At 36.7% G+C, this 17,921-nt stretch overlaps 8 non-coding genes across 8 annotated transcripts; all 8 read right to left on the reverse strand.

The window, feature by feature from the left end:
* Positions 1 to 762: 762 nt before the first annotated feature.
* On the reverse strand, positions 763 to 836 carry Trnan-guu. Its single transcript has one exon. It is a non-coding gene; the product is annotated as a tRNA-Asn (tRNA).
* Positions 837 to 3,244: 2,408 nt separating this feature from the next.
* On the reverse strand, positions 3,245 to 3,318 carry Trnan-guu. Its single transcript has one exon. It is a non-coding gene; the product is annotated as a tRNA-Asn (tRNA).
* Positions 3,319 to 4,824: 1,506 nt separating this feature from the next.
* Trnap-ugg lies at positions 4,825 to 4,896 on the reverse strand. The gene has a single exon. It is a non-coding gene; the product is annotated as a tRNA-Pro (tRNA).
* A 5,647-nt stretch (positions 4,897 to 10,543) lies between these two features.
* Trnap-ugg lies at positions 10,544 to 10,614 on the reverse strand. Its single transcript has one exon. It is a non-coding gene; the product is annotated as a tRNA-Pro (tRNA).
* Positions 10,615 to 11,577: 963 nt separating this feature from the next.
* On the reverse strand, positions 11,578 to 11,648 carry Trnap-ugg. Its single transcript has one exon. It is a non-coding gene; the product is annotated as a tRNA-Pro (tRNA).
* Positions 11,649 to 15,325: 3,677 nt separating this feature from the next.
* Trnan-guu lies at positions 15,326 to 15,399 on the reverse strand. The gene has a single exon. It is a non-coding gene; the product is annotated as a tRNA-Asn (tRNA).
* Positions 15,400 to 16,451: 1,052 nt separating this feature from the next.
* On the reverse strand, positions 16,452 to 16,522 carry Trnap-ugg. Its single transcript has one exon. It is a non-coding gene; the product is annotated as a tRNA-Pro (tRNA).
* Positions 16,523 to 16,891: 369 nt separating this feature from the next.
* Trnan-guu lies at positions 16,892 to 16,965 on the reverse strand. Its single transcript has one exon. It is a non-coding gene; the product is annotated as a tRNA-Asn (tRNA).
* Between the last annotated feature and the right edge of the window lie 956 nt (positions 16,966 to 17,921).

The following is a 17,921-nucleotide window of genomic DNA, read 5'->3' on the forward strand; positions in this document are numbered from 1 at the left end:
TTTTTCAGATTACTGAATGATGACACACATCAAGTGTCGAAACGTATAATGGAATAAATAATTTTGTTATTTAATCTTTTTTAATTCGACTGTTGGGCTGCTAAAAAAATTTACAAATATATATATATATATATATATATATATATATATATATATATATATATATGATGAATTATATAATCATCAAATACTATTGGGTATATACAATATGCATTGAATATTTCAGAGTATAAATAGTAACTAATTTACGCCCCCAGGTGGGCTCGAGCCACCAACCTTTTGGTTAACAGCCGAACGCGCTAGCCAATTGCATATTACATATGATTTCCCACTTATGTTTATTATCTAAGCCAAAATCATACCCCTAGTAGACCAACGAGCCACGGGTTCTATCCAGTGTGTGTTTGTGTTGGATCCAATGTACAACATTGTAGTAAATAATAGGCAGTCGAATTCAAAGAAATGCCAGGGCTCGTCCGGGATTTAAACCACCCGCACCCAAAGCGGGAATCATACCCCTAGACCAACAAGCCACGGGTTTTATCGAGTGCATGTTTGTGTTGGAACCAATGTACAACATTGTTGTAATTAATATGTTCTCGATCCAATATACAATACTGTAGTAAATAATATGTGCTCGAATTTAAAGAAATGTCCGGGCTTGTGTAAACTACATATATGATGAATAATATAATCATCAAATACTATTGGGTATAAAAAATATGCATTGAATATTCCAGAGTATGAATAATAAATACTTTACGCCCCCGGGTGGTCTCGAACCACCAACCTTTCGGTTAACAGCCGAACGCGCTAGCCAATTGCGCCACGGAGGCTCTTATTGCTTCTTGATAATAGTAGGAGTAAATTATATATAGCATAAACAATAATTATAATTATTGAACAATAATGGGTATAAACAACAATTATTCTTATACCCAATAAACTACACTAATCTGTAACGCACGGCGCAACCAGCGCCCAATACCTGTCCATACATCGGGCCCGATTCACTTCACACACAAATAGTTAACATTTACTTCACTCCTATAAACTATACAAACTATACAAAGTCTACTTTCGGTTTGAGTGACAGCTTCTGAAACGCTGTACCCCCATGTAATAAATAATATGCCCTCTTATTGAAAGAAATGCCCACGCTCGTTCAGGATTTGAACCCGGGACCTCCAGCATCCAAAGCGGGAATCATACCCCTAGACCAACGAGCCACGGGTTGTACCCACTGCGTATTTGTGTTGCATCCAATGTACAACATGCCACGGTTTCCACTCAATAAACATATTTTACACATGATTTGCCACTTAAATTATATATATAGCATAAACAATAAATATAATTATGAACAATAATGGGTATGAATAACAATTATTGTACGCCCCTGGGTGGGTTCAATCCACCAACCTTTTGGTTAAACTTTAAATATTACTAATGAAAAGGCGTTTGTTCGTTACTTAATTAACTAACCTATATTTACATTTAATAATCACATATCCTAAAACATTATATCTACACTAATCTGTAACCCATGTTGCATCCAATGGACAACATTGTAGTAAATAATACGTGCTCGAATTTAAAGAAAAGTCCGGGCTCGTCCGGGATTTGAACCCGCGACATCCCGCACCCTAAGCGCAAAACATACTCCTAGACCAACGAGCCACGCTGTATACTCAATAAACACATTTTACATATGATTTGCCACTTACGTTTATTATCTAAGCCAAAATCATACCCCTAGACGAACGAGCCACGGGTTCTATCCAGTGCGTGTTTGTGTTGGATCCAATGTACACCATTGTAGTAAATAATAGGCACTCGAATTTAAAGAAATGTCAGGGCTCGTCCGGGATTTGAACCCGGGAGCTCCGCACCCAAAGCGGGAATCATAACCCTAGACCAACGGGTTATATATATAAATTATATATTTATGATGAATAATATAATCATCAAATACTATTGGGTATAAACAATATGCATTGAATATTCCAGAGTATAAACAGTAACCACTTTACGCCCCCGGGTGAGCTCGAACCACCAATCTTTAGTTTAACAGCCGAACGCGCTAGCCAATTGCGCCACGGAGGCTCTTATCGCGCTGTTGATAATAGTAGGAGTAAATTATATATAGCACTAGCAAACCGGGTGAACTCCGTTTCACCACCAGATGGTTTCAGTTTATGTTAACATTACGTTTGGTGATTAAAAGATGAAGAAAAACATTGCCTGCTGTTGAAATTGAATAAAAATTTGCATAATGTTAGGAAACGAAAAACTTATTTTTTACTTTTTTGTACAATTTCACAGTGAACACAATGCCGGTTTGTCACATGAAATTAACTGAGCAGAGAACAATGAGTAGCTGTCAAACAAATGAGTAGCAGTCAAACAAAAATATTAGTTTGTAGTAATGCTAAGTATCCGAGATGACGCTGTATCTAAAAAAAGAAAGTGTTTTCCGCTTTTCTGTCAAAAATTTTCTTCAATTTTCTTTGCTATAAACGGTTCGTGCGTTCTGGAGTTATATCGTCAGGAAGGAAAACCCGACTTATTTTTATATATTAGATAAACAATAATTATAATTATTGAACAATAATGGGTATGATTAATAATTATTGTGCGCCCCCGGGTGGGTTCAATCCACCAATCTTTCGGTTAAACTTTAAATATTACTAATGAAAAGGCGTTTTTCACATTTTACACATGATTTGCCCACTGCGTGTTTGTGTTGGATCCAATGTACAACATTGTAGTAAGTAATACGCACTCGTATTTAAGGAAATATCCGGGCTCGTCCGGGATTCAAACCCGGGACCTCCCGCACCCAAAGCGGAAATCATATCCTAGACCAACGAGCCACGGATTGTACCCACTGCGTATTTGTGTTGCATCCAATGTACAACATGCCACGGGTTCTATTCAATAAACACATTTTACACATGATTTGCCACTTTCGTTTAATATCTAAGCCGAAATCATAACCCTAGACCAACAAGCCACGGGTTTTATCCAGTGCATGTTTGTGTTGGAACCAATGTACAACATTGTTGTAAATAATATGTTATCGATCCAATATACAATAATGTAATAAATAATATGTGCTCGAATTTAAAGAAATGTTCGGGCTCGTGTAAACTACATATATGATGAATAATATAATCATCAAATACTATTGGGTATAAACAATATGCATTGAGTATTCCAGAGTATAAATAATAACATTCTACGCCCCCGGGTGGGCTCGAACCACCAACCTTTCGGTTAACAGCCGAACGCGCTTGCCAATTACGCCACGGAGGCTCTTATCGCTTCTTGATAATAGTAGGAGTAAGTTATATATAGCATGAACAATAATTATAATTATTGAATAATAAAGAGTATACTCAATAATTATTCTTATACCCAATAAACTACAATAATCTGTAACCCACGGCGCAACCAGTGCCGAATACCTGTTCATACATCGCGCTCGATTCACTTCACACACAAATAGTTACCATTTACTTCACTCCTATAAACTATACAAACTATACAAAGTCTACTTTCGGTTTGAGTGACAGCCTCTGAAACGCTGTACCCCCATGTAATAAATAATATGCGCTCGAATTGAAAGAAATGCCCGCGCTCGTCCATGATTTGAACCCGGGACCTCCCTCACCCAAAGCGGGAATCACACCCCTAGACCAACAAACCACATGTTCTACCCAATGCGTGTTTGTATTGCATCCAATGTACAACATTGTAGTAAATAATATTTGCTCGAATTTAAAGAAAACTTCAGGCTCGTCCGCGATTTGAACCCGGGACCTCCCGCACCCTAAGCGGAAATCATACCCCTAGACCAACTTTTGGATTTGCCACTTACGTTTAATATCTAAGCCGAAATCATAATCCTAGACCAACAAGCCACGAGTTTTATCCAGTGCATCTTTTTGTTCGAACCAATGTACAACATTGTTGTAAATAATATGTTCTCGATCCAATATACAATACTGTAGTAAATAATATGTGCTCGAATTTAAAGAAATGTCCGGGCTCGTGCAAATTATATATATATATATATATATATATATATATATATATATGATGAATAATATAATCATCAAATACTATTGGGTATAAACAGTATGCATTGAATATTCCAGTGTATAAACAGTAACTACTTTACGCCCGCGGGTGGGCTCGAACCACCAACCTTTCGGTTAAAAGCCGAACGAGCTAGCCAATTGCGCCACGGAGGCTCTTATCGCGCTATTGATAATAGTAGGAGTAAATTAAATATAGCATAAACAATAATTATAATTATTGAACAATAATGGGTATAAACAACAATTATTCTTATACCCAATAAACTACACTAATCTGTAACCCACGCGGTATACTCAATAAACACATTTTACACATGATTTGCCACTTACGTTTATTATCTAAGCCCAAATCATACCCCTAGACCATCGAGCAACGGGTTCTATCCAGTGCGTGTTTGTGTTGCATCCAATGTACAACATTGTAGTAAATAATATGTTCTCTATCCAATATACATTATTGTAGTAAATAATATGTGCTCGAATTTAAAGAAATGTCCGGCCTCGTCCGGGATTTGAACCCGGGACGTCCCGCACCCTAAGCGGAAATCACACCCCTAGACCAACGAGCCACGCGGTATACTCAATAAACACATTTTACTCATGATTTTCACATCTCAATAAACACATTTTACACATGATTTGCCCACTGCGTGTTTGTGTTGGATCCAATGTACAACATTGTAGTAAATAATACGCACTCGTGTTTAAAGAAATATGCAGGCTCGCCCGGGATTTGAACCCGGGACCTCCCGCACCCAAAGCGGGAATCATACTACTAGACCAACGCGCCACGGAGGTTCTTATCGCGCTGTTGATAATAGTAGGAGTAAATTATATATAGCATAGCCAATAATTATAATTATTGAACAATAATGGATATGAATAACAATTATTCTTATACCCAATAAACTACACTAATCTGTAACCCATGGCGCAACAAGTGCCCAATACCTGTCCATACATCGGGCCCGATTCTCTTCACACACAAATTTTTTTTTTTTTTTTTTTTTTTTTTTTTTTTTGTTACAATTTATTTTTGTTAATCAAGACTTTAATGTCTTATTTACAAAATTGATATGAGCAAAAAAAATACAAAAAAAACAAAAAATGCAATACATTGAATATAAAATGAAAAAAGTTAAAATAAAAATTAAATAAAACAGTAATACAAAAATAATAACATAAATGAACGATGACGTGATGATGTATGCCGCGTACTACGTCAGGACGCGTGCAGACATTGGGCTAGGTGTTTGGTAGATCGGAAGGCCATTTCTTGCTCAATCTTCTTATCGGTCTCTGAATCGCTTGAATTGTAGGATTTGTATGCTGGATTAATTTGTTGTTGAAAGATGAACTTCTAATCTTGATCATTTCGTTGACTGTTGAGATTTTCAAATCCTTATGTAGGCAAAAATTCGAAATATACCAAGGCGCATTAGTAAGGATACGCAGAATTTTATTCTGGCACCTTTGAATGATGTTTATGTTAGATTTGCATGAGCAACCCCATAGTTCGATTCCATAAGTCCAAATGGGCACTATGATAGTTTTATACAAAAGTACCTTGTTATCGAGAGAGATTTCAGATTTCCTCCCAAAAAGCCAGTAAAAATCTTTCATTTTCAGTTGGATTTGTTTCTTTTTATATTCAATGTGCGTTCTCCATGTCAATTTCGAATCAATGTGCATGCCTAAATATTTAACAGAATTGCATAGTGGAATTATTGAATTGTTCATGATGATAGGTGGACTGTTGTGATGTTTTAGAGAAACAATTATGTGCTGAGATTTTTCGATATTGATTTTGATATTCCAATCTAAAAACCATTTTTCGAGACTAGATAAATAATTTTGTAACTGACAAGTTGCTGTTCTAATATCGGAATTGCATGAAATAATTGCTATGTCATCGGCGTAAGTGCATATGGTTAGAAGATCATCTGTGGGCATATCGTTTGTGAAAAGAAGATAAAGTACAGGGCTTAGCACACTGCCCTGTGGTACCCCGCATTCTATATTTCTGATGCTCGAAGTCACATCTTTAATTTTGATTCTAAATTTTCTATTAAGCAAATATGAGCTTAAGATATTGAAGTAGTTTGGAAAAGTTGTTTTGATTTTATATAGGAGTCCTGAGTGCCAAACCTTATCAAAAGCCTGACTAACATCTAAGAATACGGCTACGCTGTGTTCCTTTCTATTCATGGCTTCAAGAATACGAGACACCGTTCTGTTGCATTGTTGAATTGTAGAGTGATTTTTTCTGAAGCCAAACTGATGGTGAGGAATCCAACTATCATTCGGATGATCTTCTGACAATCTCTGCAACAAAAGCCTCTCTAAAATTTCGATAATATCGATAAAAGACTGATAGGACGGTATGAACTAGCAGTGTGATGGTTTTTGTTTGGTTTAGCGATCATAATAATTTCTGCAGTCTTCCACGCTGTGGGCCAATAATTGTATTGAAGTATGGCGTTGAAAATATTTGTTATATATAAAATACCTTTCGTAGGCAATTCTTTTAACATCTTTGGAGTAATTTTATCCATACCCGGCGAAGATCTATTTTTTATCCTTTTTATTTCACATAAGACGTCATTTGGTGAAAAATGTCCCAACGGTGTAGAATGTATGGGTTGATTTACGAAATTGTTAATTAAATTATTCTGGGAAATATTTCGAGCGCTAAAAATGCTACTTAGATGATCAGCAAATGCCTCCGCTTTTTCTTCGTTGCTTTTTGCCCAAATGAATCCGTTTTGGTTGGTTATTTTCAGAGGAGGGTTTTGTTGTAGGGGTTTACTTTTGTTTCTGATTGGTTTCCATATGGAATTATCGTATCTATTTAGCTGCAATATATACGACCTGAATGTACAATTCTTCCATTCTTTCATTTTTTTCCTCAGCGTGTTATTGAGATGATTGAGCGATGTCTTATCCGTTGGTAGATGAGAATGTTGCCAGGTACGTCTTGCTCTTCGTTTCTGTGCAATTAGCTTCTTAATCTCTTGCGGAATTATTAGATTATCATTTCTTGGAATAATGTTCGGGGTGATCTGCTTGGTTGTTTCACGTACAATCTCAGAAAAATAATCTATATTATTTTCTATATCAATAACGCTTGTAGGCCTAGATTTTGGAAATAATTTTGAATCAAGTATGGATTTGAATTGAATCCAGTTAGAAAGATTGTTGTGTAGAATATGATTGTTGATAACTGTAGTAGGAAATGTGCTAAACGTCACAAGTATTGGAGAATGATCTGAAGAGAGATCGTAACTAGATTCAACATTGAGATTTGAAAGATCAATACCTTTCACAATAAAAAAATCTAAAAGGTCTGGAACTTTAGTAGGGTCAGAAGGCCAATAAGTTGGACTGCAAGTTGAAATAAAGGAGAGGTTATTTTGCCCTATGGCTGCATGAAGAATCTTTCCTTTGGCTGTAGTCAGTCTAGAACCCCAGGCAATATGTTTACAATTAAAGTCACCACCAATGATAAATTTATTACCTAATTGAGAGAAAAATGAAGAAAACTGAGCACAAGAAATTTTGAATCTTGGTGGACAATAAACAGCAGAAACACAAAAATTATATAAATTTGTTTCAACAGAAATTTGAGTTGCTTGTAGAAAATCATCAGAAATATTTGGTAGAACAAAATGCTTTATATTATTTTTGATTAATATAGCCGAACCGCCGCGAGCCCTGCCACTTGGGTGATTTGAATTATAAGTAGTGTAGTTATAAATTTTAAAGTAGTTTTTTTCAGTGAAGTGAGTTTCTGAGATTAATAAGATATCTATTAAGTTTAACTTTAAAAAACATTCTACTTCATTTTTGTGAGGTATTAAACCGTTGGCATTCCATTCAGCAATTTTAATTATTTTTGCCATTGCTTTTGTTGTTGACTAACGTGGATAACATATTTATTATTATGGTGTTCTGTTGCAAAAGCTGATTGAAGATATTTTTAAATTCTAAAATAAGTGTTGCTAGAGAATCAGAATCGGGATTTGAAGGTGAATGATTAGAAGCAGAGTAATTGTTTTTTGCAATGTCTGCATAGGATGAATTTTGAATTGTTGGATTTAAGGCCGGAGAAATGTTGTTTATTTTATTATTAGAATTAGAATTATTAGAATTATTAAAATTTTGGTTATTTGGATTTGGATTTATGACTGATTGATTTACTGGAGTTTTGTTTCTTTGTTCTTTAATTTTTTGGAAGTATGAGCAACCGCGATAATTAGCTGGATGAGCACCGTCGCAAAAATAACAACAAGCCGGAGCATTCGGATCTTTGGTACAAGCTTTAGTATTATGATTGTCACCGCATTTTAGGCAAGCAAATGGTCTATTGCAGTATTTTTTGGTGTGATTAAAGAGTTGACAGCGAGTGCATTGTATAATGTTGTTGGACTTTCTCGGTGGTTCGACGCGTATTATGCAGTTGAATAATTTATAAATGTTATAAATATTTTTGTTATTTCTATTTGGTTCCAGATCAACAAAAAACATATTAAGAGGTTCTTTTGTTATTCTATGTCTAATATTTAGGATATTACGTACGACATGACCCTGTTTTAATAGTTCTAATTTAATTGCATCTGTGCTTGTCGAACAGTGTACATTTCTAAGAACAACCCTATAAGCCTTCTCTTCTTTTAATTGATATGTATGATATACGGCATTAGTTTCTTTTAGATGTCTGGATAAAGTTCGAAAATGGTCGACAGAATTACATAGAATTTTAAATGTATTGTTAGCTAAACTTCTCAGGAAATATTGATCATGCGGAATTATTTCATTTAATTGACCTAACATATCATTAATATCGTCAACTCCGTAAATAAATATTGGAGGGGGCTTACTGACTGGGGCCGGTTTAACTAAGTTGTCATCATTAGCTGTGTCTATTGTTGAAAGGGCCGAAAATTTGTTTTGAATTTTGACATCTATTCCTAATGGTTCAAATGAAGTTTTTCTTTTTTTGAAATTGACTACTTGCCATGAATTAGGAGGTTTCTTGACATCAGAATGTGGTTGAGTGAGGCTTGTAGATGCATTATTACTAGATGATATTACTTCCTGTCTTGAGTCAGAAACTGATGAAGTTGAACGCAGCGAGACCTTTTCCGATGTAAACATATTGGTCCGACCTTCTTCGCGAGGTATCTTGCTGTATTTGCTGGATCCAATAACGGTCTTTCGTAGTTTTGGGATTTCTGATGGTTTACTGTCCGATTCCATATTCGCTTCTATATCTTGATTGAAATGTAAGACATTTTTTTGATTCCACAAACGCACATTAGAATCTCGATTATGTATGGTTTTTTGTAAGCAATTATTTAATTATCTGTACACTTTTGTAAGCTTTTCATGCAATTTTAATAAACCGTAAAATTCAATCTGACATGCACTTGTTTTTTCCCTTCACACACAAATAGTTAACATTTACTTCACTCCTATAAATTATACAAACTATACAAAGTCTACTTTCGGTTTGAGTGACAGCTTCTGAAACGCTGTACCCCCATGTAATGAATATTATGCGCTCGAATTGGAAGAAATGCCCGCGCTCGTCCAGGATTTGAACCCGGGACCTCCCGCACCCAAAGCGGAAATCATATCCTAGACCAACAAACCACATGTTCTACCCAGTGCGTGTTTGTGTTGCATCCAATGTACAACATTGTAGTGAATAATATGTGCTGGAATTTGAAGAAAAGTCCGGGCCCGTCCTGAATTTGTACCCGGGACCTCCCGCACCCTAAGCGGAAATCATACCCCTAGACCAACTTTTGGATTTGCCACTTACGTTTAATATCTAAGGCGAAATCATAACCCTAGACCAACAAGCCACGGGTTTTATCCAGTGCATGTTTGTGTTGGAACCAATGTACAACATTGTTGTAAATAATATGTTCTCGATCCAATATACAATAATGTAATAAATAATATGTGCTCGAATTTAAAGAAATGTTCGGGCTCGTGTAAACTACATATATGATGAATAATACAATCATCAACTACTATTGGGTATAAACAATATGCATTGAATATTCCAGAGTATAAATAATAACTACTTTACGCCCCCGGGTGGGCTCGAACCAACAACCTTTCGGTTAACAGCCGAACGCGCTAACCATTTGCTCCACGGAGGCTCTTATCGCGCTGTTGATAATAGTAGGAGTAAATTATATATAGCATAAACAATAATTATAATTATTGAACAATAATGGGTATGAATAACAACTATTCTACGCCCCCCCGGGTGGGTTCAATCCACCAACCTTTCGGTTAAACTTTGAATATTACTAAAAGGCGTTTTTCACATTTTACACATGATTTGCCCACTGCGTGTTTGTGTTGGATCCAATGTACAACATTGCAGTAAGTAATACGCACTCGTATTTAAGGAAATATCCGGGCTCGTCCGGGATTTGAACCCGGGACCTCCCGCACCCAAAGCGGAAATCATATCCTAGACCAACGAGCCACGTGTTGTACCCACTGCGTATTTGTGTTGCATCCAATGTACAACATGCCACGGGTTCTATTCAATAAACACATTTTACACATGATTTGCCACTTACGTTTATTATCTAAGCCCAAATCATACCCCTAGACCATCGAGCCACGGGTTCTATCCACTGCGTGTTTGTGTTGCATCCAATGTACAACACATTGTAGTAAATAATATGTTCTCGATCCAATATACATAATTGTAGTAAATGATATGTGTTCGAACTTAAAGAAATGTCCGGCCTCGTCCGGGATTTGAACCCGGGACCTACCGCACCCTAAGCTGAAATCACACCCCTAGACCAACTTTTGGATTTGCCACTTACGTTTAATATCTAAGGCGAAATCATAACCCTAGACCAACAAGCCACGGGTTTTATCCAGTGCATGTTTGTGTTGGAACCAATGTACAACATTGTTGTAAATAATATGTTCTCGATCCAATATACAATAATGTAATAAATAATATGTGCTCGAATTTAAAGAAATGTTCGGGTTCGTGTAAACTACATATATGATGAATAATACAATCATCAACTACTATTGGGTATAAACAATATGCATTGAATATTCCAGAGTATAAATAATAACTACTTTACGCCCCCGGGTGGGCTCGAACCAACAACCTTTCGGTTAACAGCCGAACGCGCTAACCATTTGCTCCACGGAGGCTCTTATCGCGCTGTTGATAATAGTAGGAGTAAATTATATATAGCATAAACAATAATTATAATTATTGAACAATAATGGGTATGAATAACAACTATTCTACGCCCCCCCCGGGTGGGTTCAATCCACCAACCTTTCGGTTAAACTTTGAATATTACTAAAAGGCGTTTTTCACATTTTACACATGATTTGCCCACTGAGTGTTTGTGTTGGATCCAATGTACAACATTGCAGTAAGTAATACGCACTCGTATTTAAGGAAATATCCGGGCTCGTCCGGGATTTGAACCCGGGACCTCCCGCACCCAAAGCGGAAATCATATCCTAGACCAACGAGCCACGTGTTGTACCCACTGCGTATTTGTGTTGCATCCAATGTACAACATGCCACGGGTTCTATTCAATAAACACATTTTACACATGATTTGCCACTTACGTTTATTATCTAAGCCCAAATCATACCCCTAGACCATCGAGCCACGGGTTCTATCCACTGCGTGTTTGTGTTGCATCCAATGTACAACACATTGTAGTAAATAATATGTTCTCGATCCAATGTACATAATTGTAGTAAATGATATGTGTTCGAATTTAAAGAAATGTCCGGCCTCGTCCGGGATTTGAACCCGGGACCTACCGCACCCTAAGCTGAAATCACACCCCTAGACCAACGAGCCACGCGGTATGCTCAATAAACACATTTTACACATGATTTTCACATCTCAATAAACACATTTTACACATGATTTGCCCACTGCGTGTTTGTGTTGCATCCAATGTACAACATGCCACGGGTTCTATTCAATAAACACATTTCACACATGATTTGCCACTTACGTTTAATATCTAAGCCGAAATCATAACCCTAAATCAACAAGCCACGGGTTTTATCCAGTGCATGTTTGTGTTGGAACCAATGTACAACATTGTTGTAAATAATATGTTCTCGATCCAATATACAATAATGTAATAAATAATATGTGCTCGAATTTGAAGAAATGTTCGGGCTCGTGTAAACTACATATATGATGAATAATATAATCATCAACTACTATTGGGTATAAACAATATGCATTGAATATTCCAGAGTATAAATAATAACTACTTTACGGAGGCTTTTATCGCGCTGTTGATAATAGTAGGAGTAAATTATATATAGCACTAGCAAACCGGGCGAACTCCGTTTCACCACCAGATGGTTTCATTTTATGTAACATTTCGTGTGGTGATTAAAAGATTAAGAAAAACATTGCCTGCTGTTAAAATTGAATAAAAATTTGCACAATGTTAGGAAACGAATAACATATTTTTTACTTTTTTGTACAATTTCACAGTGAACACAATGCCGGTTTGTCGCATGAAATTAACTGAGCAGAGAACAATGAGTAGCTGTCAAACAAATGAGTAGCAGTCAAACAAAAAATATTAGTTTGTAGTAATGCTAAGTATCAGAGATGACGCTGTATGTAAAAAATTAGGTGTTTTCCGTTTTTCTGTTAAAAATTTTCTTCAATTTTCTTTGCTATAAACCTCACGGACTCCGAGACCTTTCCAACGAATAACAATCGTCGAAATCGGTTCGTGCGTTCTGGAGTTATATCGTCAGGAAGGAAAACCCGACTTATTTTTATATAATAGATAAACAATAATTATAATTATTGAACAATAATGAGTATGGATAATAATTATTGTGCGCTCCCGGGTGGGTTCAATCCACCAACCTTTCGGTTAAACTTTAAATATTACTAATAAAAAGGCGTTTATTCGTTATCCTAAAACATTGCTTATTGTAACATGGAACTTATATCTACACTAATCTGTAACCCATGTTGCATCCAATGTACAATATTGTAGTAAATAATATGTGCTCGAATTTAAAGAAAAGTCCGGGCTCGTCCGAAATTTGAACCCGGGACCTCCCGCACCCTAAGCGGAAATCATACTCCTAGACCAACGAGCCACGCGGTACACTCAATAAACACATTTTACATATGATTTGCCACTTACGTTTATTATCTAAGCCAAAATTATACCCCTAGACCAACGAGCCACGGGTTCTATCCAGTGCGTGATTGTGTTGGACCAAATGTACAATATTGTAGTAAATAATACGCACTCGTATTTAAAGAAATATCCGGGCTCGCTCGGAATTTGAGCCCGGGACCTCCCGCACTCAAAGCGGGAATCATACTCCTAGACCAACGCGCCACGGAGGTTCTTATCGCGCTTTTGATAATAGTAGGAGTAAATTATATATAGCATAACCAATAATTATAATTATTGAACAATAATGGGTATGAATAACAATTATTCTTATACCCAATAAACTACACTAATCTGTAACCCACGGCGCAACCAGTGCCCAATACCTGTCCATACATCGGGCCCGATTCTCTTCACACACAAACAGTTAAAATTTACTTCACTCCTATAAACTATACAAACTATACAAAGTCTACTTTCGGTTTGAGTGACAGCTTCTGAAACGCTGTACCCCCATGTAATAAATAATATGCGCTGGAATTGAAAGAAATGCCGGCGCTCGTCCAGGATTTGAACCCGGGACGACTGGTAACCCACGGCGCAACCAGTGCCCAATACCTGTCCATACATTGGGCCCGATTCACTTCACACACAAATAATTAACATTTACTTCACTCCTATAAACTATATACAAACTATACAAAGTCCACTTTCGGTTTGAGTGACAGCTTCTGAAACGCTGTACCCCCATGTAATAAATAATATGCGCTCGAATTGGAAGAAACGCTTGCGCTCGTCCAGGTTTTGAACCCGGGACCTCCCGCACCCAAAGCGGAAATCATATCCTAGACCCACGATCCACGGGTTGCACCCACTGCGTATTTGTGTTGCATCCAATGTACAACATGCCACGGGTTCTATTCAATAAACACATTTTACACATGATTTGCCACTTACGTTTAATATCTAAGCCAAAATCATAACCCTAGACCAACAAGCCACGGGTTTTATCCAGTGCATGTTTTTGTTGGAACCAATAAACAACATTGTTGTAAATAATATGTTCTCGATCCAATATACAATAATGTAATAATTATAATTATTGAACAATAATGGGTATAAATAACAATTATTCTTATACCCAATAAACTACACTAATCTGTAACCCACGGCGCAACCAGTGCCCAATACCTGTCCATACATCGGGCCCGATTCTCTTCACACACAAACAGTTAAAATTTACTTCACTCCTATAAACTATACAAACTATACAAAGTCTACTTTCGGTTTGAGTGACAGCTTCTGAAACGCTGTACCCCCATGTAATAAATAATATGCGCTGGAATTGAAAGAAATGCCGGCGCTCGTCCAGGATTTGAACCCGGGACGACTGGTAACCCACGACGCAACCAGTGCCCAATACCTGTCCATACATTGGGCCCGATTCACTTCACACACAAATAATTAACATTTACTTCACTCCTATAAACTATATACAACTATACAAAGTCCACTTTCGGTTTGAGTGACAGCTTCTGAAACGCTGTACCCCCATGTAATAAATAATATGCGCTCGAATTGGAAGAAACGCCCGCGCTCGTCCAGGTTTTGAACCCGGGACGTCCCGCACCCAAAGCGGAAATCATATCCTAGACCCACGATCCACGGGTTGCACCCACTGCGTATTTGTGTTGCATCCAATGTACAACATGCCACGGGTTCTATTCAATAAACACATTTTACACATGATTTGCCACTTACGTTTAATATCTAAGCCAAAATCATAACCCTAGACCAACAAGCCACGGGTTTTATCCAGTGCATGTTTGTGTTGGAACCAATAAACAACATTGTTGTAAATAATATGTTCTCGATCCAATATACAATAATGTAATAAGTAATATGTGCTCGAATTTAAAGAAATGTCCGCGCTCGTGTAAACTACATATATGATGAATAATATAATCATCAACTACTATTGGGTATAAACAATATGCATTGAATATTCCAGAGTATAAATAATAACTACTTTACGCCCCCGGGTGGGCTCGAACCATCAACCTTTCGGTTAACAGCCGAACGCGCTAGCCAATTGCGCCATGGAGGCTTTTATCGCGCTGTTGATAATAGTAGGAGTAAATTATATATAGCACTAGCAAACCGGGTGAACTCCGTTTCACCACCAGATGGTTTCATTTTATGTAATATTTCGTTTGGTGATTAAAAGATTAAGAAAAACATTGCCTGCTGTTGAAATTGAATAAAATTTGCACAATGTTAGGAAATGAATAACTTATTTTTTACTTTTTTGTACAATTTCACAGTGAACACAATGCCGGTTTGTCACATGAAATTAACTGAGCAGAGAACAATGAGTAGTTGTCAAACAAATGAGTAGCAGTCAAACAAAAAATATGAGTTTGTAGTAATGCTAAGTATCAGAGATGACGCTGCATGTAAAAAAAGAAAGTGTTTTCCACTTTTCTGTTAAAAATTTTCTTCAATTTTCTTTGCTATAAACCTCACGGAGTCCGAGACCTTTCCAACGAATGAAAATCGTCGAAATCGGTTCGTGCGTTCTGGAGTTATATCGTCAGGAAGGAAAACCCGACTTATTTTTATATAATAGATAAACAATAATTATAATTATTGAACAATAATGGGTATGAATAACAATTATTGTACGCCCCCGAGTGGGTTCAATCCACCAACCTTTCGGTTAAACTTTAAATATTACTAATGAAAAGGCGTTTGTTCGTTAATTAATTAACTAACCTATATTTACATTTAATAATCACTTATCCTAAAACATTGCTTATTCTAACATGGAACTTATATCTACACTAATCTGTAACCCATGTTGCATCCAATGTGCAATATTGTAGTAAATAATATGTTCTCGAATTTAAAGAAAAGTCCGGGCACGTCCGGGATTTGAACCCGGAACCTCCCGCACCCTTAGCGGAAATCATACTCCTAGACCAACGAGCCACGCGGTATACTCAATAAACACATTTTACATATGCTTTGCTACTTACGTTTATTATCTAAGCCAAAATCATACCCCTAGACCAACGGGCCACGGGTTCTATCCAGTGTGTTGGATACAATGTACAACATTGTAGTAAATAATAGGCACTTGAATTTAAAGAAACGTCAGGGCTCGTCGGGGATTTGAGCCCGGGACTCCCGCGCCCAAAGCGGGTATCATACCCCTAGACCAACGAGCCACGGGTTGTACCCACTGTGTATTTGTGTTGCATCCAATGTACAACATGCCACGGGTTCTACTCAATAAACACATTTCACACATGATTTTCCACTTACGTTTAATATCTAAGCCGAAATCATAACCCTAGACCAACAAGCCACGGGTTTTATCCAGTGCATGTTTGTGTTGGAACCAATGTACAATATTGTTGTAAATAATATGTTCTCGATCCAATATACAATACTGTAGTACATAATATGTGCTCGAATTTAAAGAAATGTCCGGGCTCGTGTAAACTACATATATGATCAATAATATAATCATCAAATACTATTGGGTATAAACAATATGCATTGAATATTCCAGAGTATAAATAATAACAACTTTACGCCCCCGGGTGGGCTCGAACCACCAACCTTTTGGTTAACAGCCGAACGCGCTAGCCAATTGCGCCACGGAGGCTCTTATCGCTTCTTGATATAAGTAGGAGTAAATTATATATAGCATAAACAATAATTATAATTATTGTTTGCTCCCCGGATGAGACGTCGATGGCGCATTCCAACTTGTCCGATCTGCGGTTTGCTCTCCTCCCGTAGGCTGACTTTTCCTCAATCCGGCATGTCATCTGCATAGGCGTCGACCCCCAGCGCCCTGAGCCACAATTCGGGTCACGATGTTCCAATAATGTAGTCGTACACGCGTTTCATTTTTTCTTGCACTGTCGAAATTATTTACTTCACAACAGTTTTTCACAGAAAGTAAGATCACATTAGTAGGTTTAACGTTTTTGTCCAAAAAGTGTTATAACCAACCAAAAAAACGCCACTTCACTTATCCACTGTCTATTAAAACTTCGACCTAGGCTTATTGCTTTTATTATTGCTTATATATAGCCTATATTCAAATACAATAGCAAAATCGATTATAATTAATTAAACCTATCAAATTTAGTGAACAAAAGATTTATCAAGTATTAAAATTAGCAGACATAATAAAAGTAAATAACATAAAAACACTCATAAAATGATCACAATTATTCATATAAAACTAAAAAACATAACACTATATCCTAATATTCTTATATCAACGGCTTTTTAATCGATTCTAACAATGGCAACATTAACAAAATGTAAAGACAATGACATTATAACTACAACAAATATACATTCAACATAAACTTGACTTGTGTAAAACATAAACGCATTTGTTTCTTAATCAACCTAAACCTATTCACTTACTTATTACCAACAATGTTTACTTAACAATGTAAAAACAGAAAACACACAACAAAAGAAAAGCATTGCTAGAGTAAGACTAAGAGCGAGAATTGAACACAAGTAATTAAAATACTCTACATATTATTTTAAAATTCGGGAATTGCTGACTGTTTTGAATTCGGCGGTCCCAACTCTATT

This window comes from Ctenocephalides felis, unplaced genomic scaffold, assembly GCF_003426905.1.
Source record: "Ctenocephalides felis isolate EL2017-DRISC unplaced genomic scaffold, ASM342690v1 CF-g0.4_SCAFFOLD_02896, whole genome shotgun sequence".
Taxonomy (NCBI): domain Eukaryota; kingdom Metazoa; phylum Arthropoda; class Insecta; order Siphonaptera; family Pulicidae; genus Ctenocephalides; species Ctenocephalides felis.